The sequence below is a fragment of the Meles meles genome, chromosome 13, assembly GCF_922984935.1.
Source record: "Meles meles chromosome 13, mMelMel3.1 paternal haplotype, whole genome shotgun sequence".
NCBI classification, from domain to species: Eukaryota; Metazoa; Chordata; class Mammalia; order Carnivora; family Mustelidae; genus Meles; species Meles meles.
The window spans coordinates 69,114,953-69,141,158 of NC_060078.1; the positions used below are offsets into that span (position 1 = coordinate 69,114,953).

Sequence of the window (26,206 nt, forward strand, 5' to 3'; positions counted from 1 at the left end):
GTTAAAGACTTTCTTCTAGATAGCTGTGAGCCCCACACCCTGGCATAGACTTCGTTCCGCTGGGGAGCATCCACGCCGAAGGACCCCAACTCTGCCATATGCAAATTCCCACAGGTGTCAGTGCAGCTGTTGGCTACATGGTGTGTGTCGATGCTCTAAGGGGCATCACACAGTGCTGTGTGCCAGTGCCCTGTGACTTCCTGGCTCTGTGGCCTCCCTTTGAACGGCGCTCCTTCCAAAGCCCACGCTCTGGCCTCATTAACACTTCTGCTCACCCCCTCTGCACAGGGGAGTCAGGACCCTGCTCTAAATGCATGCCTTGTACAGAACAGCCCTGCAGCCTGCCTTCCCCTGACTCCTCTTGGAAACGTGGGAAATACAATGATCTGCGTACGTGGGGGGTGTGAGGAGTTGCATCAAGCGAGACCCAGTGTCCTTGGAGTGCACCTCCCTGTCGCAGCAGCAACTCCTGTCTTTCCCTTTGAATGTCCAGAGCCTGGTTTGTCCCCAGGAGACAGAGACACCACACCTCTCTGGTTTCACTGAGTACCGCCTCTGGGGCCTGGCTCCGGGCAAAAAAGAAGTTAAGACATCTGACTTGGGAGATGCCTCAAGGGGGTAGAGAGTGCGGACTCCAGAAAGCCCCTTCCCTTCCAGATGTGGCCGAACAGATCTCCAGGTGGGGTCAGGAGGGCCTCGCGTTCATCAAGGTTTCAAATGTAGAGTCTGATGTCATTGCCACGGGTTTCCACACGCGGTCCTGGAGCCACTCTGACAAGACTGAAAGAAGACATTCATCAAGTGATATTAAAACTGCGTCCCTTTATTGGATGACACTGTGAAATATAAGCATTTACAGTGTGTTTTAATTCTGTAGCTATGGCTCAGCATTCTCAGAGCTGCAAACTAAAGGAAAAAACTAAACAGATATGGCTTAGCCTTCTCTTGTCTCTGAAATACCCGCAGGTGACAGTCTCTGCGTCGTTGGGGACAAGAATTTGTTTTATGTTCTGCTCTGCGGCTGTGTCTATGGAGGAGCCAGTAATGAAGACAAACTTAGTACCTCCGGAGCAAGGTTTGTGAGGATCATCAAGATATTACAAAAGCTGAAATGGCAGGCAAGTGGGTGCTCCCTTATTCTTTTTGGCTATCATCGTGGCAGTTGCCTTAGAAATTGCTGGAAGTGCACACTGAGCTGGGATTATATGGGGAGAAGGGATCAGCTCATGTTGCCTGGATCTGGCTCGAGAACTGAGAACTGATTACCCTTTAATGGTCATTCCACCCAGACTGTCGTGTTCTTCCTGTCTTGGCCAACGGTCCCCTTGTTGCTGTAATTTCTGCTTTAAATGGCCACTCCGCAACCTTGTTTCTTTGTTCCCTCTCCAAGTTTTGCAAGCTGCCTGAGCCCCCCCCCCCATTACATAACCATTTATATACTTTGCAATATAACTGCAAATAAAAAATGCCTGATGGAAAGCACAAGATACTAAGTGGCCTGGTCCTCTCAATGTGGCCAGAAGAAGCATAAATAAACCCTTACGGATTGCACATTGACGGATTTGCAGCTGTGATGAGTTCTATCGGGCAGGAACAGCTCTGTGCTATCCCATTATTAATGCTCCCCTGGAAAAGAGGGGCTTCCTGGTAGCAGTGTGTTACTTTCTCTGGCGCCGAGAAATAAAACTGGCAAAGGAGATCATGTCCACATTTCCTTAAAGGAGAGACTATGAAAGCTTTTACCAAAATTGTCCTTCCAGATATGTGTCTGCTAGGACTTAATGAACATATGGCACCCACGCCCTCCGACAGGAGTTGGCAATGACCATGCTTGTTCCTTTGGAGGGGTGCTGTGTCTAATTCTTTATATCCTCAGTACCTAGCACGGTACCCGGAGCTTGGGATGCAGTCCCTCCATGCTGGTGGATTGGGTGAATGATTGAATGGAAGGAAGAAATGAAAGCCTGCTGTTGAGGGCTGAAGAGAAGAGGGACTGCTGAGAACCATCAGCTCTCTCCTTCCTCCAAAGGAATCACTTATGGTGAATGCACAAGGTGCCACGTGATGAAGTGATTGTGCACGTTGGGCAGATGTCAAGCTGTGAGCAGCGGTGTCAGTCAGCCTTCCTAGGAGGGGTTGGCAAACAGACCATCTGTGGTTCCTTTGAAGTGTACGATCAATTGGCTTCATTCGTCATGGTCATTTGAAGTTTACGGAGAACAGTCCCAGAAGTTAATTTGTTCCTGTAGAACATTTGAGAATTGACTTTGTGCCGGGCACTCTTCTGAGCATTTTTGTCACAATTGTCTACTTAATTTCTCTCCCATATGATGAGGTATTTAATGTTACTCTGAGTTCTATACACGGGGCCGAGGGATGTGTCTCAGATGGCAAGTTTTGTAAATGGCTTCGCTGAGGCTTGAGCAGGTACATTTATGGTGCCTCAGAGCCTAGGCTGAGCTGGGAGCTGTGAAGATGGCTAGGGCATCCCCAAGTATCCAAGATGGTGAGCAGCGGGAAGAGAGAGAGGTTTGTCGCACCGTCTGTGGTCCTCAGGGTTCTGAGCTTCTGGAGGGGCTTGGTTCAGTCTTAGTACTCAGTAAAGTATTGGCCATCCCTAGGGGATTAACCACTTGGTTAAGAAACGGAAATGCTTTCATGAAGCAGATGACTGGAAGTGCAAGTTTGAAGGGACGTAGGAAATAGAGCGTCCGGTCTCAGGACGAACACGATACAGCATTAGGTCTGCCAGTGAGCAACATCACCCAGTTCACTGGCTCCCAGATGCGTTGATTTCACAGGTCAGGTTAGAAATGTATTCAAGGTCAATTGATTTGACAGCTTTTAGTTTTGTTAGTGAGGGTATGTTGTGTGTGTGTGTACTGCCACTGGTGTTTTATTTTATTTTTTCTTTTTTTTATAATTTTTTAAATTTTTTATAAACATAAAATGTATTATTAGCCCCAGGGGTACAGGTCTGTGAATCGCCAGGTTTACACACTTCACAGCACTCACCATAGCACATACCCTCCCCAATGTCCATAACCCAACCACCTTCTCCTTCCCCCCCTCCCCCCTGCAACCCTTAGTTTGTTTTGTAAGATTAAGAGTCTCTTATGGTTTGTCTCCCTCCCGATCCTATCTTGTTTCATTTATTATTTTCCTCCCCCCGCAAACCTCCCATGTTGCATCTCCACTTCCTCATATCAGGGAGATCATATGATAGTTGTCTTTCTCCGATTGACTTATTTCACTAAGCATAATACCCTCTAGTTCCATCCACATCATCGCAAATGACAAGATTTCATTTCTTTTGATGGCTGCATAGTATTCCATTGTATATATTTTCCACTTCTTCTTTATCCATTCATCTGTTGATGGACATCTAGGTTCTTTCCATAGTTTGGTTATTGTGGACATTGCTGCTATAAACATTCGGGTGCACGTGCCCCTTCGGACCACTATGTTTGTAGCCACTGGTGTTTTAAATGGAAAGGTATTTCAACATTAAAAGTTCAGGAAGGACAGAGATTCAGAACAGAGGATAGTTTCTCTTAAAAAAAAGAGACTTGGCAACTTTCTGTTGGCATTTAAAGAGAAATGATATTCAGTATTTCTTCATTTATGAAATGTGATGAGTTAGAAAGCGTGCCATCAACTTAAATTGAGTTGATGCATCCTGATTTTAGAAGTCTTAAAGTAAAATGCATTTTGTTTTTTGCTGCATCTGAAAAAAAAAGGTGAACACTCTATTTTCTTAATTATTTGATATCATGTGGCATGTATTTATTTTCTGGATCCAGGTGTGTGCCTTGGCGGGGGAGGGGGTGGTGGTGGCGCCGGACATCAATATGCAGTGATGCCCTGGGAAAGTAGAACTCAAATTTGGGGAGTTTGTTGAAATTCCATCTCACGAAGTTATCTTCACGCAGTTTGTAGTTTTCTGGGCGATCTGGAAGAAATGTTAGCAGCAGCCTTCAGTCTCCCCGCCTTTCCTTTGCGGGCGTGTGGGGAGATGGTATGTGTGCAGGTCTCTGGGTCTGTAGGAAATGACTGCCCGTGGAAGACTGGCCTGCTCCCAGGCCCTGCTGGCCTAGCATGGCACTGTCAGAAATTTGCCTCAGAAGCCACTGACCGGGGAACTTCTTTTATTTTTTAATTTTATCTTCATTGACCAATTAATGTATTTATATCCAGGATGGGCACTGGGAACCATAAATTCTAATCTTCTATCAATATAAAAAGCAGATTCAGGGACACTCTGTGGCTTAAGGTCACCCTGCAAATGGTTGACAGAATCTGGAATAGAAGCCAGATTGTTAATCTGTCATCCTGGTTCTAAACTTAAAAAATTTTGCCTTCCAGGCCCAAAACATAACTTTTTGTGAGTGTAGCTAGACAGTGCCTCACTTTCCACCCAGACAAATATATAATCAAAAACGTACTCAAATGGCCCTGGGGCCCAGGCAGGTGAAGGTCTTAGGTGACCAAAGGCCCACTGAAGCCACCACCTTCTCCTCAACCTTGGCCCTATTATTGTCAAGTGAAAATGTAGGCTCAGAACTTCTGATTATATAAGGGAAAGTATGAAGTCAAGATTTCATTTAGTTAAAAAAAATTTTTTTTTTAAAGGAAGGTCTGGAGTCTTGGAAGCTTGACTACCCTATGTACTTCTACAAATGGACCTGGAGAGCTTGTTTGCAAGTTTTAGCAGGGGAGTTTAGCTATTTGTATACCCTTGACCCCAAAATGGTCCTCTTCTATGGGGGAAGGTCATCCTCTTTGATGGAGCATGAAGCATCAGGGGGGATGCTCACAGATCATTGAGGGAGGAAGGGATGCCAGTCTGGACAGCCAGACCAGCTGAGTCAAGCCTGGTGATGAGTGGGGTGACAGATACAGCAGCCAGATCACCTTCAGATCCAGAAGTCTACATTTTAAGATTTATTTATTTGCAAGAGAGGGAATGAGTAGGAGGGGCGGGGAAGGGAGAGGGAGAGAGAATCTCAAGCAGACTCTGCACTGAGCACATAGCCTGATGTGCGGCTTGATCTCACCACCCTACGATCATGATCTGAGCCAAAACCAAGAGTCAGACACTCAACCAAGTGCACCACCCAGGCTTCCCTGGGAAGTCTAGATTTTCAATGAAATCTCTTACATTTTAAATTTTGGCAATTCAGAAATTAAAAAAAAAAAAAGCAACCTCAAAGTCAAACATTGTACAAGCCAAAAAACCAAACCAAAACAAAAACAGAAGCAAAATGCATGTCTCTGGGCCACCTTTGGTACCTTGCTTCCAATTTGCAGAGTCTTATAAAGAATCATTGAAAGTTTTGGTTTTGATCCTTCTGAGATTTGACTGGAAGATGTTTTTGTAGTGTACACTGTGATGACCCATAAGAAAGAATGTGGTGATGCTATTATTTAAGAACAGTTTATAATGACAGGAAAAGAGTTACGGCACAGTTAGTGAATATGGTAGGATAGGACATTTCTGGTATGCTGTGATCCCCAGCTAAACAGAAGTGTCCCTATAAGACACATGATAAGCAGTGAAAGGCTGATGTCTCTGGGTACAGCTGTTCCTTCTTCTTCTCTGTGCGTCTTTAAAGTTAGCTTTACTAAAGCTAACTTTAGTAAAGTTAGCTTTACTAAACATGTGTCCCTTTTGAGAAAAGAAATTAAAATGCTCATGTATAGTTATACCACTCTTGGGAACATATCCTAAAGATTATTACATAAACTAAAAAGAGCTTTATGCACAAAGTTCCTCTGTTTTATTTAAAATAGTGAGGAATTGGGATGCCTGGGTGGCTCAGTCAGTTAAGCATCTGCCTTCAGTTCAGGTCCTGATCCCAGGATCCTAGGATCGAGTCCCGCATCGGGCTCCTTGCTCAAGCTTGGGGCCTACTTCTCCCTCTGCTTGTGCGTGCTCTCTCTCTCACAAATAAATAAATATAATCTTTAAAACAGTGAGGAAATGGTAAAATGTCCAACAATTGGGCAATGTCTGAGTAATATATGGAACATTTATACAATGGAATACTTTGAAATCATTGTTTTTGATCACATTATTAAGTAATAAGATAAAATGATTATAATATAAAATAAAAAAATAGAATATTTTTGCATAAGCATGTGGATTAAAATTGAGCTTATACTTCAAGTGTAAGAAAAAGACTGAAGAAAACTGCCAAAGTATAAACTAATATTTTTATTTATTTATTTTTGAAGTAAGATCCATGCACAACATGGAGTCTAACATAGGGCTCGAACTCATGACCCCAAGATCAAGACCTGAGCTAAGATCAAGAGGAAGATGTTCAACCAACTGAGACACCCAGGCACCTTCAAAGTATAAGTTAGTAGCTATGTGGTTAGCTAATGGGTTATAGGCAATTTTTTTTTCTATTTTTTACTTTTCTTTCTTTCCTTTTTCTTTTCATCTTTTCCAGATTTTCTATTGTATGTTTGCAATACTCTCTCTCTTTTTTTAAAGGCTATCATTAACTTACCCTAGATATACATTGATATTTACACAAAAGGCTCTCTTTTTGGTAGTTTTTTTTCCCCTAATTTAGTGATATGGTTTATTCCCTAGAACTATACTTTCTATTCTTTTTTTTAAAGATTTTATTTATTTATTTGATAGAGATCACAAGTAGGCAGAGAGGCAGGCAGAGAGAGAAAAGGGGAAGCAGGCTCTCCGCTCAGAAGGTCTTGATGTGGGGCTCGATTCCAGGACCCTGGGATCACGACCAGAGCTGAAGGTAGAGGCTTTAACCCACTGAGCCATCATGCACCCCTACTTCCTATTCTTACCTTTTGCCTTGGTTATCAGTAAGCTCAGAAATTTATTATTTGATCCAGGTAATTATATTAGCCTTGTTGTTTGATTATTTCTTCACCTCTTCCAATTTTAAAATATGTGCTTCATGTTCTTAATTTTATTTTCTATTTACTATTTTATAACTATTTTATTTAAAACTGCCTCAAATTCTCTTGGAAACTGGGTAGAGTACTTCTTTTAATAAAGAATAATTCTAGGGGCACCTGGGTGGCTCAGTGGTTTAAGCCTCTGCCTTCGGCCCAGGTCATGATCCAGGTCCTGGGATCGAGCCCCACATCGGGCTCTCTGCTCAGCAGGGAGCCTGCTTCCTCCTCTCTCTCTGCCTGCCTCTCTGCCTGCTTGTGATCTCTGTCTGTCAAATAAAAAAATAAAATCTTTAAAAAAAAAAAAAAGAATAATTCTACAATCTTCTCATATTTTCAAATGATCTACAAAAAGTTGATATCTGAGATCTCTAAAGAACTTCTCAAACTCAACATCCAAAAAACAGATAATTGAGTCAAAAAATGGCAGAAGACATGAGCAGACGCTTCACCAAATAAGACATAGAAATGGCTAACAGACACATGAAAAAGTGTTCATCATCATTAGCCATCAGGGAAATTCAAATCAAAACCACATTGAGATACCACCTTACACCAGTTAGAATGGCAAAAATTGACAAGGCAAGAAACAACAAATGTTGGAGAAGTTATAAAAAAGGGGAACCCTCTTACACTGTTTGGTGGGAATGCAAATTGGTGCAACCACTTTGGAAAACAGTATGGAATTCCTCGAAAAATTAAAAATAGAGCTACATTGGGGCACCTAGGTGGCTCAGTGGGTTAAAGCCTCTGCCTTCAGCTCAGGTCATGATCCCAGAGTCCTGGGATCGAGCCCTGCATGGGGCTCTCTGATCTGTAAGGGGGCCTGCTTCCTCCTCTCTCTCTGCCTGCCTCTCTGCCTGGTTGTGATTTCTCTCTGTCAAATAAATAAAATATTAAAAAAAAATAGATCTACATTATGACCCAGCAATCACACTACTGGGTATTTACCCCAAAGATAAAGATGAAGTGAAAAGAAAGGCCATCTGTACCCCAATGCTCATAGTAGCAATATCCACAATAGCCAAAATGTGGAAGGAGCCGAGATGCCCTTCAACAGAGGAATGGATGAAGAAGATATGGTCCATACACTCAATGGAATACTACTCTGCCCTCAAAAAGGATGAACACCCAACTTTTGTATCAACTTGGATGGGACTGGAGAGATTATGCTGAGTGAAATAAGTCAAACAGAGAAAGTCAATTATTATATGGCTTCACTTATTTGTGGAACATAAGGAATAGCATGGAAGACATTAGGAGAAGGGAAAAATGAAGGGGGAGAAATCGGAGTGGGAGATGAACCATGAGAGACTATGGACTCTGCGAAACAAATGGAGAGTTTTAGAAGGGAGGGCCTGAGGGAATGGGTGTGCCTGGTGCTGGGTATTAGGGAGGGCACGAATTGCATGGAACACTGGGTGTTATACGCAAACAATGAATCATGGAACACTACATCAAAAACTAATTAGGTACCGTATGATGATTAACATAACACAATAAAAAAAATTCTCTTATCTAGGATTTTATTTCATGACATTTGCTTGTTACCATATTCTCACTGCCTCTCTGACCTTTTGGACTTTGCCTGCCTAATTCCAAGGCCTAAATTTTACATTGGGTGGGGGTTTGTATGGCATTATTACTGTAATTTTTAGGGTCTGATTTAAATATAATAGGAGCTTGGGGCACCTGGGTGGCTCAGTGGGTTAAAGCCTCTGCCTTCAGCTCAGGTAATGATCTCAGGGTCCTGGGATGGAGCCCCATGTCGGGCTCTCTACTCAGTGGGGAGCCTGCTTCCTCCTCTCTCTCTGTCTACTTGTGGTCTCTCTCTAAATAAGTAAAAATATTAAAAAAAATATAATAAACTTTTGCTAATTGATAGCTAAAAAAAATTCTACAATCTTCTCTTTCACAGTTTTGGAGCATTAAGGGAAGTATTAAGTAAAACTTTGACTCTACACATGTACATACATATGTGTGTGTGTGTATATATATAATTGTAAATATATAAATTCTTTGAATATTTATATTTTTGACAATCAAAAAGTGTTGACTGTTCTTCTTTTTACTACTTTTCTTATTTCTTTTTAGTAGCTTGGGCCTTTATAGGTCTAGAAGGTATTAATGAGAGTACTTAAACTCTCTTCAATATTTAGAAGAAGTTTAACAGAAAGAGCCCGTGAAATCTGTGGATATCCAAGCTGAAAATTTTCTTTGCTTTTGTCTGAAATTATAGCAGCTCAGTGTGGTAACACTTTATCTCATGGTGATTATGTTGTTTAATTTGCAGTTAGACATGTCTTTGATACAGAAAAAAAAACAGGAAATAAGTTGTTAATTAATCACTGCAGTGTATTTGGAAGTCCAAACTCTCAAAGCCTAGTGTTCTAGGAGGAACAAAATGGAAGGAGCTTGTTGCAGTGAAATATGGGCCGCATGGGTGTTCGCTCTGCCTCTGGTCTTCTTGGGGCACCAGGTGATAGCACAGAATGGATTTTTCCTCTGTGGCTCCCACTGAAGGGTCTTTGATTTTCAGTCTAAATTGAAATAATTTTTCTTTTACATGCAGCAGTAGTCTTGTACCTCAATCTAATGGAACTCCCTATTTCTGTGATTTATTATTCTGCTTTCCTGCTGTTTGCTTAGTCCTCAGAATGGACTCCTGGTGATGGATCTATTAATACGTCAGGCCAATAAATCCCATCCATTGTCATGGACGTCCTAGGAGGAAGGCATGATGCTGGCCACAAGCATTGACTCTTGGCTATCAGACTGAATAACTGCTTCCTTTTTTTTTTTAAATTGTTCTAGTTTGAATAACTGCTTCTTATTGCCAACTACTTCCATGAATAACTAGCCCTCATGCCTATCTCTTTAGGAGGAGGAGCACCAACCATAATCAGAACTGCTGGATTTGAGTTCTGGCTCTGCTACGTAATAGCTCCATGACCTTGAGAAAGACTTGAGACTTCTGAGCCTTAGTTCCTTCATTAGTAATGTTAGAATAACATTTGATCTTGTCGCATCATTGGGTAATGGTGAACAGTCAACCAAGATATTTTACTAAATGTAAAGTGCTCCAACATGGTCATAGGGGTTCATTTGTCTTCCCAGACCCACTTTTCTACTTTGGGATTAGCATTACCCTTGTTTTGGAGGAGTCGCTTTTCCTTTTCTCTCACTCTGATGTGTGTTCCGGGGGATCTGACATATTGGAAGATAATCCTGCCTCTTTGGGCACAGTGAATAGTTTAAAGATAGACTTTTCACCTGTATTTCACCTATACCTTTTGCCTCATAGCAAATCACCCCTAAACTTAGTGATCTGACATAACAATGACATTATTATCACTATTCTCTGGGGTTAACTCAGTGGTTCCTGTGCTGGTCTCAAATGCATTCCCTCATGTTGCCGCAGTCAGTCGATGGTTTGAGTGGGGCTGGTGGGTCCGTGATCGCTTCCCTACATACTTAGGTGCTTGGTGTTGGCCATTGTCTGGGCCTCTCTCTCCATGTAAGTCCATCCCAGACTTCCCATCATGGCAGTGGCAGCACTCTATGAGGGCAAAAATGACAGCTGAAGCCCTTTTGATATCAAGGGTTGGACACCAAACAAGCTGACCTGTATTGCATTTTGGTCAAAGTAAATCACAGGACTAACCCAGATTTAAGACAAAGGGAAATATATTCCACCTATTTTTGTTGTTGTTGTTAGTCACCATACAGTACATCATTAGTACTTTTTTGATGTAATGTTCCATGATTCATTGTTTGCATATAACACCCAATGCTCCATGCACTACATGCCCTCCTTAATACCCATCACTGGGCTCACCCATCCCCCCACCTCCTTCCCCTCTAAAACCCTCAGCTTGTTTTCTGGAGTCCATAGTCTCTCATGGTTCTTCCCCCCATTTGATTCCCCCACCTTCATTTTTCTGTTCCTTTTCCTAATGCCCTTCATGCTATTCCTTATGTTCTACAAGTAAGTGAAACCATATGATAATTGACTTTCTCTGCTTGACTTATTTCACTTAGCATAATCTCCTCCAGTTCCACCCATGTTGATGCAAAAGTTGGGTATTCGTCCTTTCTGATGGCTGAGTAATATTCCGTTGTATGTATGTACCATATCTTTTTTTTTTTAAATTTATTTGACAGACAGAGATCACAAGTAGGCAGAAGCAGGCAGAGAGAGAGGAGGAAGCAGGCTTCCCGCCGAGCAGAGAGCCCGATGTGGGGCTCGATCCCAGGACCCTAGGACCATGACCGGAGCCAAAGGCAGAGGCCTCAACCCACTGAGCTACCCAGGCGCCCCTGGGCCACATCTTCTTTATCCATTCATCTGTAGAAGTGCATCTTGGCTTTTTCCACATTTTAGATATTGTGGATATTGCTGCTATGAACATTGGGGTGCATGTCTTCTTTTTACTACATCTTTATCTTTTGGGTAAATACCCAGTAGTGCAATTGCTGAGTCATAAGGTAACTCTATTGTTAACTTTTTGAGGAACCTCCACACTGTTTTCCAAAGTGGCTGCACCAACTTGCATTCCCACCAACAGTGTAAGAGGGTTTCTCTTTCTCCACAACCTATTATTGAGAGGAACAGCAAAATCATATTGCAGAGTGTCTTGTGTATATGGATGGAAGGAATCATGCACTAAATTTGTAAATAATCTACCACATTTCTGAGCTGGAAACATTTGGGGCCCAGATTCATTAGCACCTATTGTTCCAGCAGCCTTATGGAAGGAATTGGTGTGCAGTAGACAAGGATAGAACTGACTTCTGGAGAGAAGCAGAAGCATGAGCTGGAGGGCTCTGTTTATTTAAGCTACCCTGTATCTGTTCTCCGCAGTTTGGATTACATGAGCAAATTAGTCCTCTTCTCTCTCCTAATCTTGGTTAAGTGCGGTTTCTATCCCCTGCTCTCCAGGAGACCAGCTGTAGATACGTACTTATTACTTTCCCTTTTGTTTACCTCCCCTGGAGAATGTAAGAAAGGACTGGGAGTAGAGATCTATGGGTCTTAAATTAGTTACGTACATAGGCACAGCAGCCCTTTCTTTCTACGCCCTCTGCCATCTCCAAACTGAGTAAGTTGGCAGCACCCTTGCCGCCCTCTTATTCTGAGGATAGAAATGAGTCTGAGTTCCCTGTAAGTGGCATCTTGGTGAAGGATCAGGTTTTGAATGACGCTGTCAGAAGAACACAAGAGCAGGTTCTTTCATCTCTTCTCAAGCACGATTTTCAAGTTTGGACTTGGAAAAGCTCTGGTAACATCTGTGTCAACAGTCTGGCAGAATCTGCAGTCTTGGTACCATTTTGGATGAACTTCTCATGGCAACAGAGAAACCAGACTTGATTTCAAAGCGTTCTCAACAAATCATTTCCAGCCTCTTCTTCCTCTGGGGCCGTCTCTTTGAGATAAATGGGATCAAGAGAGGTTGGTGGATTTTTGAGGCTGCAGACTTTAAAATCTGGAAGTCCCATGCATTATAAATAAAGAGCAAGCTGCAATATTTAATAACCAACAGAGGAGATGATGGTGGTTTTCTGTAGTTAGCCACTCAACCTTATTGCACATCCCTTTTTGTCTCCAGACTTTTCTTGTTTTATGTAAACTGTCGTTATCCAACAAACTTCTCCCCAAGAATTTGAACTTTCTAGTATTCTGTGATTCAACCCTCTAACCACATTTCTTTCCCACAGCATTTCTTTGGTCTGACTCATAAATAATATTTCTAAGCATCAGGTCCTAGGTTCATCCTTGGAAATTACCCCTGTTTCTTGGAACAGGGTCACCAATAGTTCCTGCTGCTGGAGGTGATGCTGAGTTTTCCTCTTGGGTTGGCCTTTGAGAAGCTCTTCTCTGGGTGTTCTTTCAGGATGAGAGAGGAAAATAGTCAAGTGGTTGTTTTATTTTCCCTTTATTAAGGCTTTTTTCCTTGAACACTTTTCCTAAAGCATTTCCTTCTGGATCAGAAAGGATGGAAGATGATGGGGAAACTAACATAGTGGTTAAGAGTTTAAGTTCTGGACTCAGAACGGGTTCAGTTTGAATCCTAACCTTGCCATGGACCATCCACACATGATAGATGAGTCATTTAGTTTCTCTGATCCCCCAGGTCCTTGTCTGCAAAATGGGGATAATAATACCCTTTAGGATTGCAGTGAAGTTAAATGAGAAAATATAAGTAAATTATTTAGCACTGTGCCTAGAACATACAAAGTGTCCAGTAAATATTATCTGTTATTATTAAAATATTTAATTTATATAGCTTGATTAGATACAACTTAATTTATCTGAGGAGGTTTGCATGCTGTGATGGGGCAGGATTTTTAATGTAATTTATAAATCTCGAGACAGTTGCTACTTTTCCAGAGTGAACAGTAATGTGACTGTTCACTGTAATGTGCTTTTATTAACAGGCTCTTCATACTGACAAACTGGAGACAGTTGTCTTAATGTTGGACATTAAATATGGAGAAGAGTCGGTCTATATTTTGTAGGAGGAAATAGCAATTGAGAAAGGCCCAGCCTTTTTCTACTTTAAATCAAAATAGGGATATTTATAGGTTCTTGGATAAATATCTAGAGTCATCTGAATTGGTCATAATGCTGGATAAATGTCCATAGTTTTAATATGATCATTTAGGGGCAAATAAACTTCCCTGTCATCTGAGATAATTGCATAATAGGTTATAGGTCATATAGCATGTGATCTAGGGGTTTGCATCTAATTTTTAAGAGCATTTCTTGAAAAGAAATAGCACATTGTGTTAAACGCAATTGCATTAACCTGAAGTTAATATACTATCACATGTCTTAGAGTCAGATGAACATATACCTCAATTTTCACAGAACAGTTCTAACAAATGTAATTATCCCAACATCATTGTCTATAGTGTGCTCTTTCACTGTTAAAAGTGTGCTGGTTTCAGTAACAAATAATATGGTCATCCCGTCTAAAACCTCATGTTCTGTCTCTTAAAATATTTCATGGGCACTTAGGTGGCTCTGCCTTCAGCTTAGGTCATGATCTCAGGGTCCTGGGATCAAGCCCGATGTCCAGCTCTCAGCTTAGCTGGGAACCTGCTTCTCCCTCTCCCTCTGCACTCCACCTCCCAACTCAAATGCACTCACTCTCTCTCAAATACCTAAATAAAATCATTTAAAAAATGGAAGTTTTCAAATACTTATTTTTAATGAAACAATTTGTTATTATCAGATTCACATTCTCAGCTCTTAGAGGTAGAGAAATATTTGTCATGATGAACTGGGATTCGTCCTTTTATGAGGCAGTAAGAAATATGTAAACCATTCGGTTTCCCTCTTTGCCTTGGCTTCCAGGAAGCTCAAGACTAATTTGGAGCTCAATTGCAAGACCTTCCATACTCTAGGATTTCTAAAGCAGTTATTCCCTTACTTGCCATTATTACTTAGTTCTTATTTTAATTTTATTGTATTTGAGGGTTTTTTAAATGGAGGTCTTCAAACCATTTTTAGAAGTAAGTAGGATAAATAAATGGAAAAAGTTATGAATGTTTTATTTTTAGCATTTAAAGTCTCATGCAAGTTAATATTAATACTCAGGGCTGGATTGACTAAATATAAGGAATCCCATGCGGATATCTAGAACTCCCCCTTCTACATGGTCTTGCATGATGTGTGATGGTTTGTTCTCATGCTCGTGAAGACTACAGCATTTGTCCCTAATGGTGCCTCCTAATCCCCCTGCCCCCCCACCGCCGTGCTCATGACTTTCACCAGGTAACTGTGCTGTGCCCCAAACTGGGAGTAAGGTAATTGTCTTAATTGCCTTGGCTCAGTTCCGACTCCAATTTGGGCTGCTCCATTCTCTCTGTGGGAATTGGCAGAACTGACAGTAAGAGCTGAAAGCCTGGGAGTCCAAGCACGAGGACCTTGGCCAGGTTCAGCAGTGAGGGAGGGCTTTCTCCTCCCTCAAAGAACCACAGCCGCCTGTGAGGGAATGTCTACCCCAGGGAGGAATCTTAGAGGTCTTCGACCAGCACCAGACTGCAGGGGTCTGATTCCCAACAGTGACACCTGGTGGCAAGAAGGAGCTATAACCGTGGTGGCTCAAGAAGTCTTGAGCCGTCTCCTTTGGTTAGCTAGAGACACTGGAAAGATCATGTTTGAGCTGTGTAAACTCCAAGGGCGTACGTGTTGAGGGAGAAAGACACATACACATCATCTCCTGCTGATAAGACAGATGGGGGATCAAATTTTTAATTGTTAAAATGGGAGACGTGTGGCCACATCTGCCTGCCTGGGGAACGTCTACTCTGGTTTTCCGTCACCCTCAGTGTGTATGGGCTGAGGGAGATGAGGAGGAGCGTGTGATGTGGATTGGGGGTGGGGTGGGGTTAATAAGGAAGTGCTTTGGGGAGGAGGCAACCCCACGTTCTGGGGAAAGGCCTGCTAAGTTCGCAAGGAGTGTCATCTAGACCCACGTGGCCTTTTTCGCGGAGCCCAGCCCTGCTGTGTGGATTCGTACTCTGAGTGGCAGAGGCAGGAGGCGCCTAATGAGACATGAGATTAACTCACACAAAGAGGACGACAGTGACAAGTTAGCCACGCAGATGGCTTTGGACGGTGAAATGAAGCCATACAAACTTGTAACCCCAGTCTTAGGCCGGGTAGTTGTGTTACAGGACAACTTTACACAGACGCCTTCGGCAAATTTCTATTAAAAAACGAGGTGGAGCTATCCCCTAGAGGGCATTTCAGATTCTTGCCTCTTGTTTCACTTGCCAGGAAATAGAGATACAGAGGAAAAATTCCCTGGGAGGAGAATATAATTTTGAGGGGGAGGGTGTGTTATTTGTTTATTTGCTTCATTTAAGATTCAACAAAACCAGGACTGACCCAGCTCTTCCCATCCCTCCAGCAAATTTGCTTTCCTCCTTTGGCTCTATCAATTTCCCTTTATTATTATTATTATTATTATTATTATTTTTTGGAGCTGGAGGAAGCAGTAGCCTTCCTTTGTTTTGTATTATACTTTGCACTGACTTCAATCACTTGCTCAACAGAACATTTATTTTACCTCAGTTCTTCTCTGAGTTGAGCATCCTTTTCTTCCCTTTCAATAGCATCTCAAATTCTGAATTTATCTACTCAGACATAAATGGAATTGAACCCAGAGAAGCTGCTTCTCTTCAGTAATCCGTTAAGAATGGCAGACATCTATGCCCAGTATCTGGCTTCCTAGAGAAACACGTCTCCTTAGTTCAAATGGGAATATCCATTCCAGACCACTTGGAAAGAATTCCTAGCCATGCTAATCATTAATGAAGAAAAAAAACTGGCCTACCGATAAAATAGTGGAACCCCCACAAAAGCACATGCATTTCCAAGGTTGCCCTGAATACCGGATAAAATAGTAATAATAAATATAGCTTTTGTATAGTGTCCATTTACATTAAGCATGGCCAAGGGACTGTGGAGCATGGGTGAATTTGAGTTCCCACTCTGCTGTTTACTGGCTCAATGACCTTGGGCAAAATCTTTAGCCTTTCTTTTGTCTGATATATAGCAAGGAGCTCTAATAGTGGCTCACATTTATGGGGCAGTTTACCAAGTGTCAGACTGTGCTTGAAACTCTTTATATTTATTAACTTAATAATTCTCCCAACAACCCTAAAGTAGGTGTGATTGTGTCCACCCCTATTTTATCAAAGGGAAAACCAACGCACAAAGCAGCTCACTAACTTATCTAATGTAGCAGGGCTTGACGGTAGTGGGGCCACTATCTGAGGCTAGGAGGTCTGATGCCACCGTACGGCTTTGTGATCATTGTAATAGTGACGCTTCTCACTGGGTTGTTGAGAAGAATACAGAGCACTTGAGTCTGTAAAGCATATATCATTGTGTCTAGCACAGGATATGAGCTCAGTGAATGCTAACTGGTGTCCTGAAAGCTAGAGCATTCAGACTTCTAGAAGATCACCGGTGGCCTAAATTTGAACTTGACCTTTGAACTTGAGATTCAGTTCAAATGGTTCTGGTTATTCCAGTGATTTGTATCATTTTGAAAAGAAATTCTGGAACAAGACCAGAGTAACCTACTATAATTCCAATGCCAAAGTGACTGGTATAAACGAGAATAGCATGATTATCAAGAGATTAGCTAGTGAGTGATGGTCGGCTTCTGGTCTACTCTGTGACTTTGAGAAGGTGGACTTGAGTCTTCCCTGTCTGACCTTTGAACTGCTCACTCACTTTGTCCGCCTTGTCTTGATGCCCTCACTTCTGTGTTCTTTGGGTTCACTACATGTGAATAGAATTCGAGGAATCCCATTCCTGTCCTTTTGTCCTCCTCTGGTGTTCTTTTTTTTTTTTTTCTCTTGAATATATTTTTTTTATTTGTTTATTTACAGCGTAACAGTGTTCATTGTTTTGGCATCACACCCAGTGCTCCATGCAGTACGTGCCCTCCCTATTACCCACCACCTGGTTCCTCAACCTCCCACACCCCCGCCCCTTCAAAACCCTCTGGTTGTTTTTCAGAGTCCATAGTCTCTCATGATTCATCTCCCCTTCCAGTTTCCCTCAACTCCCTCTCCTCTCCATCTCCCCATGTCCTCCATGTTATTTGTTATGCTCCACAAATAAGTGAGACTATATGATACTTGATGCTCTCTGCTTGACTTATTTCACTCAGCATAATTTCTTCCAGTCCCGTCCATGTTGCTACAAAAGTTGGGTATTCATCCTTTCTGATGGAGGCATATGGACCACCTCTTCCTTATCCATTCATCCGTTGAAGGGCATCTTGGTTCTTTCCACAGTTTGGCGACCGTAGCCATTGCTGCAATAAACATTGGGGTACAGATGGCCCTTCTTTTCACTACATCTGTATCTTTGGGGTAAATACCCAGCAGTGCAATTGCAGGGTCATAGGGAAGCTCTATTCTTAATTTCTTCAGGAATCTCCACACTGTTCTCCAAAGTGGCTGCACTAACTTGCATTCCCACCAACAGTGGAAGAGGGTTCCCCTTTCTCCACATCCTCTCCAACACACGTTGTTTCCTGTCTTGCTAATTTTGGCCATTCTAACTGGTGTCAGGTGGTATCTCAATGTGGTTTTAATTTGAATCTCCCTGATGGCTAGTGATGACGAACATTTTTTCATGTGTCTGATAGCCATTTGTATGTCTTCGCTGGAGAAGTGTCTGTTCATATCTTCTGCCCATTTTTTGATATGATTATCTGTTTTGTGTGTGTTGAGTTTGAGGAGTTCTTTATAGATCCTGGATATCAACCTTTTGTCTGTACTGTCATTTGCAAATATCTTCTCCCATTCCGTGGGTTGCCTCTTTGTTTTGTTGACTGTTTCCTTTGCTGTGCAGAAACTTTTGATCTTGATGAAGTCCCAAAAGTTCATTTTTGCTTTTGTTTCCTTTGCCTTTGGAGACATATCTTGAAAGAAGTTGCTGTGGCTGATATCGAAGAGGTTACTGCTTATGTTCTCCTCTAGGATTCTGATAGATTCCTGTCTCATGTTGAGGTCTTTTATCCATTTCGAGTTTATCTTTGTGTACGGTGTAAGAGAATGGTCGAGTTTCATTCTTCTACATATCGCTGTCCAGTTTTCCCAGCACCATTTATTGAAGAGACTGTCTTTTTTCCATTGAATATTTTTTCCTGTTTTGTTGAAGATTATTTCACCATAGAGTTGAGGGTCCATATCTGGGCTCTCCACTCTGTTCCACTGGTCTATGTGTCTGTTTTCATGCCAGTACCACGCTGTCTTGGTGATCACAGCTTTGTAGTAAAGCTTGAAATCGGGTAACGTGATGCCGCCAGTTTTGTTTTTGTTTTTCAACATTTCCTTGGCAATTCGGGGTCTCTTCTGGCTCCATACAAATTTTAGGATTATTTGCTCCAGCTCTTTGAAAAATGCCGGTGGAATTTTGATCGGAATGGCATTAAAAGTATAGATTGCTCTAGGCAGTATAGACATTTTAACAATGTTTATTCTTCCAATCCAAGAGCATGGAACGGTCTTCCATCTTTTTGTGTCTTCTTCAATTTCTTTCATGAGTGTTCTGTAGTTCCTTGAATACAGGTCCTTTACCTCTTTGGTTAGGTTTATTCCCAGGTATCTTATGGTTCTTGGTGCTATAGTAAATGGAATCGATTCTCTAATTTCCCTTTCTGTATTTTCATTGTTAGTGTATAAGAAAGCCACTGATTTCTGTACATTGACTTTGTATCCTGCCACGTTACTGAATTGCTGTATGAGTTCTAGTAGTGTGGGGGTGGAGTCTTTGGGGTTTTCCATATAAAGAATCATGTCATCTGCAAAGAGAGAGAGTTTGACTTCTTCCTTGCCAATTTGGATACCTTTTATTTCTCTTTGTTGTCTGATTGCTGTTGCTAGAACTTCTAATACTATGTTGAACAAGAGTGATGAGAGTGGGCATCCTTGTCGTGTTCCTGATCTCAACGGGAAGGCTGCAAGCTTTTTCCCATTGAGGATGATATTTGCTGTGGGTCTTTCATAGATAGATTTTATGAAGTTCAGGAATGTTCCCTCTATCCCTATCCTTTGAAGCGTTTTCATCAGGAACGGATGCTGGATTTTGTCAAATGCTTTTTCTGCATCAATTGAGAGGACCATGTGGTTCTTCTCTCTTCTCTTACTGATTTGTTCTATCACATTGATTGATTTGCGAATGTTGAACCAACCTTGCAACCCAGGGATGAATCCCACCTCTCCTCTGGTGTTCTGATAGCAGCGAAATGTTGTGATCCCAGAAGAGAGAGAGAATTCATCTGTTTTTATCAAAAAGTTCAAATCATATGTAAATGAATTTGCCGAAGAGCTGTTTAATTAGAAGAGGTTTGTTTCCCCCCATTAGGTGATTCCCGGATGGAGGTAGCCCCCAGAAATGTGTCATTCCTCTACTAAAGGCCCCAATGTGAGATTTCAGAAGTTGTCCATTTTGGAATGAGAATGGTAATCTGGATCTGGCCTACTTCCCCAAGGGTGAGATTTTGTGACAGCGATAGAAGGCTAGAAATGAAGGGACCTCTGAGGTCAACTCCCTTGTGTGGCAGAAATGGAAACTGAGGCCTGTGTCTTCTTAGAAGCTTCCTGAATAATGTTGGCCTCTGGCCTCATTGGTCTTAAGGAAATGGTTTAAAGTTTTAGGAACTTGTGACTTGATGCTATTTGCTGCCTTTGTTTCCTGTGTGTCGGTGTGTCTTTGTGGGTAGTCCATCCATGGGCACTGCATGGATTTGCTATTTACTTAACATGGAACCAAAATGTTATTGCAGAGGCCCTATGAGGAGACACTATGGTTTCACCTGCCAGTGCTCTTGGAGCTCACTTCCTCTGACTCCCACTCCTCTCACCCCTGTATACCCCATCATTCTGCCATCAAACCTACAGTAGAGCCAAAAGGTACTTTCTTGCAATTTTCGGTGTTTAGATCTGAAAGATCAACATAGCAGTACTCTGGTAGCTGAAATGATATGGTAAAAGGCCTGGATGCTGTTGGCTGCCATGTGTTCCATTATGTGCAAGCAGCTGGTCTGGTCTGAGGGTCAGAGAACGAGGTGGCACAGAGAGAACAGAATGGAGAGTGTCATGGAGATTCTGAGTCCAAGTTTGGACTGCCTTAGGTTCTGGTGACATCCCTGTCCTTCCCTCTTCTAGTTCACTCTGGCCTTGGACTCCTCGAGACCACCAATCCCCCTTTTGCTAATTAAATTGAATTTATGTTACCTGTGACCAAAAGAATCCTAATATACTAGAGAAGCAGGAAGAGTATCTTTCCATCCAAGATATCCCAACTAAGCCAGATCTGGAGGAAGAGGTTTGAGAGGACAGGAAATATCTCCCAGAAAGGAATGGCCTCTGAATACTGTATAGTAGCTTTTCAGACAGCTCAGCACAGAAAGTATCCTAATGCTTGTTCAAAGAGGAGGGTTCTAGACCTACCAGCCCTGCTAGTACAGAAGAGGGCCTTCGTTGAAAGATATCAAAGGCATGTGATGCTTCTAGATGTGTGGGCACAGTTCTTTACAACGAATTCTTATTTCTTCCTATAAAGTTCCAAAGACAACCTTTCAGGTATTGTTCTTGGGAGTTATCCACACTGGCTGTACGTAATGTGCAGTCACTCTCTGGATGCCTACATTAGGTCAAAGGCATACATATACATTCATACCAAAATACTGTGCCTGCATAAGGCTAGTGAATGTCTGAGAAAGTACTACAACCTATCTCTGCACAATGCAAAAATTGATTTTGAGCCCAACATGTTCACCCACAGGTCTTTAAGACCTATATAATGGGTACATATCACAGGTCATGAAATGAGATGTCTGAAACTATGGCATTTAAGACTTTTTCCTCTAAAGCAACTTCACAGCAAATCTTCCACTGAATTCTCCTCTCCACCCAAGCTGGCAGTCGACCCTTATTCGTTATTTCAATTCCTGACCCTTCTTGGGGACGTATAAGAATCTAGAAGATAAGGGAGGAGCCTCCAATCACAGCCAGTTCATGGTTGATTTCCTTATTGCCCCAGGTTGCCTGGTTCCTGCAGGCCCAAAGCTTTCAACTTCCAGGCCAGATCCAGGCACAGGATCCTGCGCTAATGCTGACAACCTGGGCCCTTGGGGCCCGTCTCCGTGTACCGGTCACATAGCTATGTGACCCTCAGAGGGCTTGCGAAGCCCACAGGGGAGCAGCATGATGGGCCCTGCTGCTCTTGGGATCCCTGTCCTCTGCCTACTTCTCAGTCTTCCATAGATTTTACAAACGATAGAACCCACTCTTTCAGTGAGTTTTACAAAAGATGATAGCAATTGACTTCCAGCATCGTATACCCTCCTCTCAGGAAAACAAAACCAAACCAAAAGAACCTTCCAGAACAAAATGGAAAGGACTTAAGGACTGGCTCAAAATATGGGGTGGAGCAGGGTAGGGCAAACAGTAGTTCATACCTGATGTAAGCGTCCAACCATACATGCTTGTCCCATAAATGAGTGTCTGGGAGATAGCATGTCAGCCCTAAATTAAAAGCTATTGAGTGTTGGAATTTATTCTGGTAGGTTGGTAAGTTATTTGGTAAGTTACCTGTGGATCAATTTGGTGTTTACAAGGTTTGCTTTTAAGCTTTCTTAAGGTAGATCTGAGCAGTCTTAAGGGCTAATTTAGCCTCGCTACTGAAGTGTGATAAAGGATGTTCTATCTGCGCCATCACACAGCATTGTGTTAGAGGTCCTACTCAGTAACACAAATCAAGACAGAAGACTGAAGTCATGCATAGTGGAAAGGAAAAGTAAAACTACTTTTTCCCTTCATAGTTGTCTGTGTAGAAAATCAAAGGAGTCTGCCAGGAAAAAAAAAAAGAAGAAAAAAAAAAAAACTACCAGAACTAGTCAGTGAGTTTAGCAAAGTCACAGATACAAAGTCAATATAAAAAATCACCTCTATTTATATATTCTAACAATGAACAGCTGGATATTAAAATTTAAAAATGGCAAAATTTGCAAATCATCAGAAACCTGAGATACTTAGAGAAAAATTTTTTTAAAAAAGCATAAAAGCTGTTTGCTGACAACTATAAACTATTACTGACAAAAATTAAAGATGACATAAAGAAACAAAGATGTACCATATTTGTGCACCAGAAACGCCAATATTGTTAAGATGTCATCTTTACTAAATTGATTTACAGACTCAATATAGTCATGATCCAAATTTCAGCAGGATTTTTATTTTTATTTTTTTTTAAATTTTTATTTATTTATTTATTTGACAGACAGAGATCACAAGTAGGCAGAGAGAGAGGAGGAAGCAGGCTCCCTGCTGAGCAGAGAGCCCGATGCGGGGCTCGATCCCAGAACCCTGGGATCATGACCTGAGCTGAAGGCAGAGGCTTTAACCCACTGAGCCACCCAGGCGCCCCTCAGCAGGATTTTTAAAATGTAGAAATGAACGGGCTGACTTTAAAATAAATGGAAACTCAAAGAACATAGAATAGACCAAATAATTTTAAAAATAACAAAGTTGCAAGATGCACATTACCAGATTGTAAGACTTACGTTAAGCTATAGTAATCAAGTTAGTGGGAAATTAGCAGGTAGGTAGACATACAGATCAACCAGAGGAGAGCCCAGTAATCGACCCCCAATAATAAACCAGAGGTGCCAAAATATATTCAATAAGGGAAGAACAGTCTTTTAACAAATGGTGCAGACATAATTGGCTATTTGTATGGAAGAAAAGAGCATCCGCCCTTATCTCCATCATATACAAACTTGAAGACAAACTACATTATAAATATAATAGTGAAAGTTAAAAATCAGAAAATTTTAAGAAGGAAGTCTTCATTGCTTTGGATTAGGCAAAGATTTCCTACATGTGCTATAAAAAACATGAGCTGCAGTGATAAATTTGATATCAGCAACTGAAAACGCAAAAATTTTTTAGAAAACTCTTTAAAAAAAATGAAAATTCAAGCCACAGACTGAGAGGAAGCATTTGCCAAACATACCTCTGGAATATATAAAGAACTTTTACAACTCAATAATAAAAAGAAAAAAAGCTTTATTATAATGGAAGAAATATGTGAACAGACATTTCCTCCAAAGACTATATATGAAAGTCCAGTAAGTACATGGAAAGTTGTTCAACACTATTAGTTATTGGGGAAAAGCAAGATACATCCGTGATGAAGCATTCCTCTACATTCTCCAGGAAGTCACACTCTCCAGGAAGTCTACCACTTTAAAAGACTGACAATACCATATGTTGGCTGTCCTTTGGAACAAATGGAACTTTCATATATTGATGATGTTTTTACAAAATGGTACAGCCACCTTGGGAAAGGGTTTGGTAGCTTTTTTTATAGTTAAACATACCCATTTATCATATGATCTGACAATCTTATGCCTCTGTATTTACCCAAGAAATAACAACATATGTTCACACAAAAACTTACTCAGATGCTCATAGCAGCTTTATGCATAATCACAAAAAAGCTAAAAAACCAACATATACATCAGTGGGTGAATAGATATATAGATTGTGCTATATCCACATAGTAAAATACTATTTAGCATTAAAATAGAACAAACTACTTATATAGTCAACAGCATAAACGTTTCTTAGAAGTATAATTATAAGTGAAAAAATCCAGGAAAAGAAAAAGATGACGTATTTTATGATTCCATTTATATGAATATCTATCAAGGGCAAAACTAGAGCAATGAAAAGCAGATCAGCGGTGACCTAGGGCCTGGGGTGCCAGAGAGGATTGGCTGGTTCTGAAAGAGCTTCTTATGGGGAAAGGATCATTCAGTTATGGTGCTGGTTTCACAACTCCAGATAACCATCCAAACTCCTCAAACTATACATTTAAAATGGTGAATTTTAAGTAAAGCGCCTCAGGAAACTTGATTAAAAATAATGACCGAAGTAGCCGAAGTGCTGTCTGGTCCTCTCTTCACCCTTCCCCATCTCAGTCTTGGGCCAATTCTTAATCTTATATTCATGGAGCTCTCCTTGGTGTATAGATGGGAAATGGGGGGATGGAAACTGTGAGACAAAGCCTGGGGTGAATTTCAGAATACTCTCATACAGGGGCACCTGTGTGGCTCAGTGGGTTAAGCCTCTGCCTTTGGCTCAGGTCATGATCTCAGGGTTCTGGGATCGAGCCCCGTGTCAGGCTCTTTGCTCAGCAGGGAGCCTGCTTCCTCCTCTCTCTCTGCCTGCCTCTCTGCCTATTTCTGATCTCTCTCTGTCAAATAAATAAAATCTTTAAAAAAAAAAAAAGAATACTCTCATACATTTTTTTCATGTTTATTAAAATCCAGTGATAACAGCTGTATGCCAAAGAGCCTATCGGCGAGGTTTTACATATCCTGAATGGATAATTACTTTCTCTTTATTATCACTTCATTATTAGGAAGGTTTCAAGATCTTCTCTTATAATTTTGACAAGATGTTTATATATTTATTTTGTTCGGTTACAGAAAACATCTATGTTATGAGATTTTTAGGAGTCTGGTTCTCCACGTGCAAGTGAGGTGCTTTCGGTTTTCATGGTTTGGACTCATTAATTCCTGCCTCTTAGAAGCTCCTCCGAGGATTCAACAAGGACCCATGAGGACAGAGTGACATGGATTCTTGAGACTAAAAGCTTTGGTGATTGGTCTTGGCTATAATTTTAGAGCGGTTCCTAAACTCAAGGTTATCTTGCCTTAGTTTCTCCCATTCATTTATTCACCCATCCATTCATTCTTCCAAAAAATCTTGAGGGCTTATCATCTGCGAGGCACTGAGCTAGGACTATAATAGCGAACAAAACCAACGAGGACCCCGGCTTCATGGCAGTCATGCTGTAACAGGGAAAGCAGATCTGAAACAGCTCCTTTTGCAATTCATGAAATGGGGCAAGAAAGACAAGACAGAAGCACAAGGTGCTGTGAGATCAGACCACAGGAACCAGATCAGGTAGGGGGTGCCAAGGAAGTCAAACATGGACACGGGCGTTGGTGTATTAAGTAGAAGAAAGGACATTTGCAAGTATTCCAGGGAGAAGGAGCAGCAAGTTCAAGTGCCTGAAGGCTGTACGAAGCTGGTAGATTGCAAAGTCTGAAGGAAGGCTAGTGGAGGGGGAGCCGAGAGCAGGGGGCAGGGGCGATGGGGGCTGTATTGGGTGGTATTTTGTAGACTACATCATGGCCCCTGCTTTTGCACCCAAACAGTGGAAGTCCCTGAAGGATTGTATTCAGCATGGACTGTGGCCTCGTGCTTGCTTTTGGGGAATAGCACGTTGTTTACTATGTGGGAAAAAGACCAGAGAGAAGAAAGGATGGAAACAGGGAATTAGTCTTTAGGTAGTTCGCTGAACCAACAAAACCTCAATATTTTGTTTGCTCATTTGTTTTGTTTCCAGAGTGAAAAATGCATCTGATAGGATATTCATGCAGCCAGACTGAGACCTGCTGATGCATGGGGGTTGACTTCGTGACAGTCCGTGGTAAGCTTTATTATACATGTTATTATCACTCATTTTTAACTGGTAATTCACATAGCCTGAAACCACAATGCTGCAGAAATATTCACAGGTGAAACCCCATGTGCCTGAACCTCTTTTGCCTGGACAGAAACTACCAGGTTGTCACTCTTCTTTGGATTTCAACTGTCCAAGGGATTTTTGCCTTCATTTGTCCCTGCTTCGCTTCCTGTGGAGATCTGTTAGGGC

General features: G+C 41.6%; 1 long non-coding RNA gene across 1 annotated transcript in view; it reads left to right on the forward strand.

Moving 5' to 3' along the window:
• LOC123954962 overlaps nt 1-26,206 on the forward strand; it is a 168,158-nt gene that overhangs the window by 101,404 nt on the left and 40,548 nt on the right. Inside the window, exon 2 of the long non-coding RNA XR_006821198.1 lies at nt 25,898-25,981. This is a non-coding gene — a long non-coding RNA (uncharacterized LOC123954962). The remainder of the gene's footprint in view (nt 1-25,897; nt 25,982-26,206) is intronic.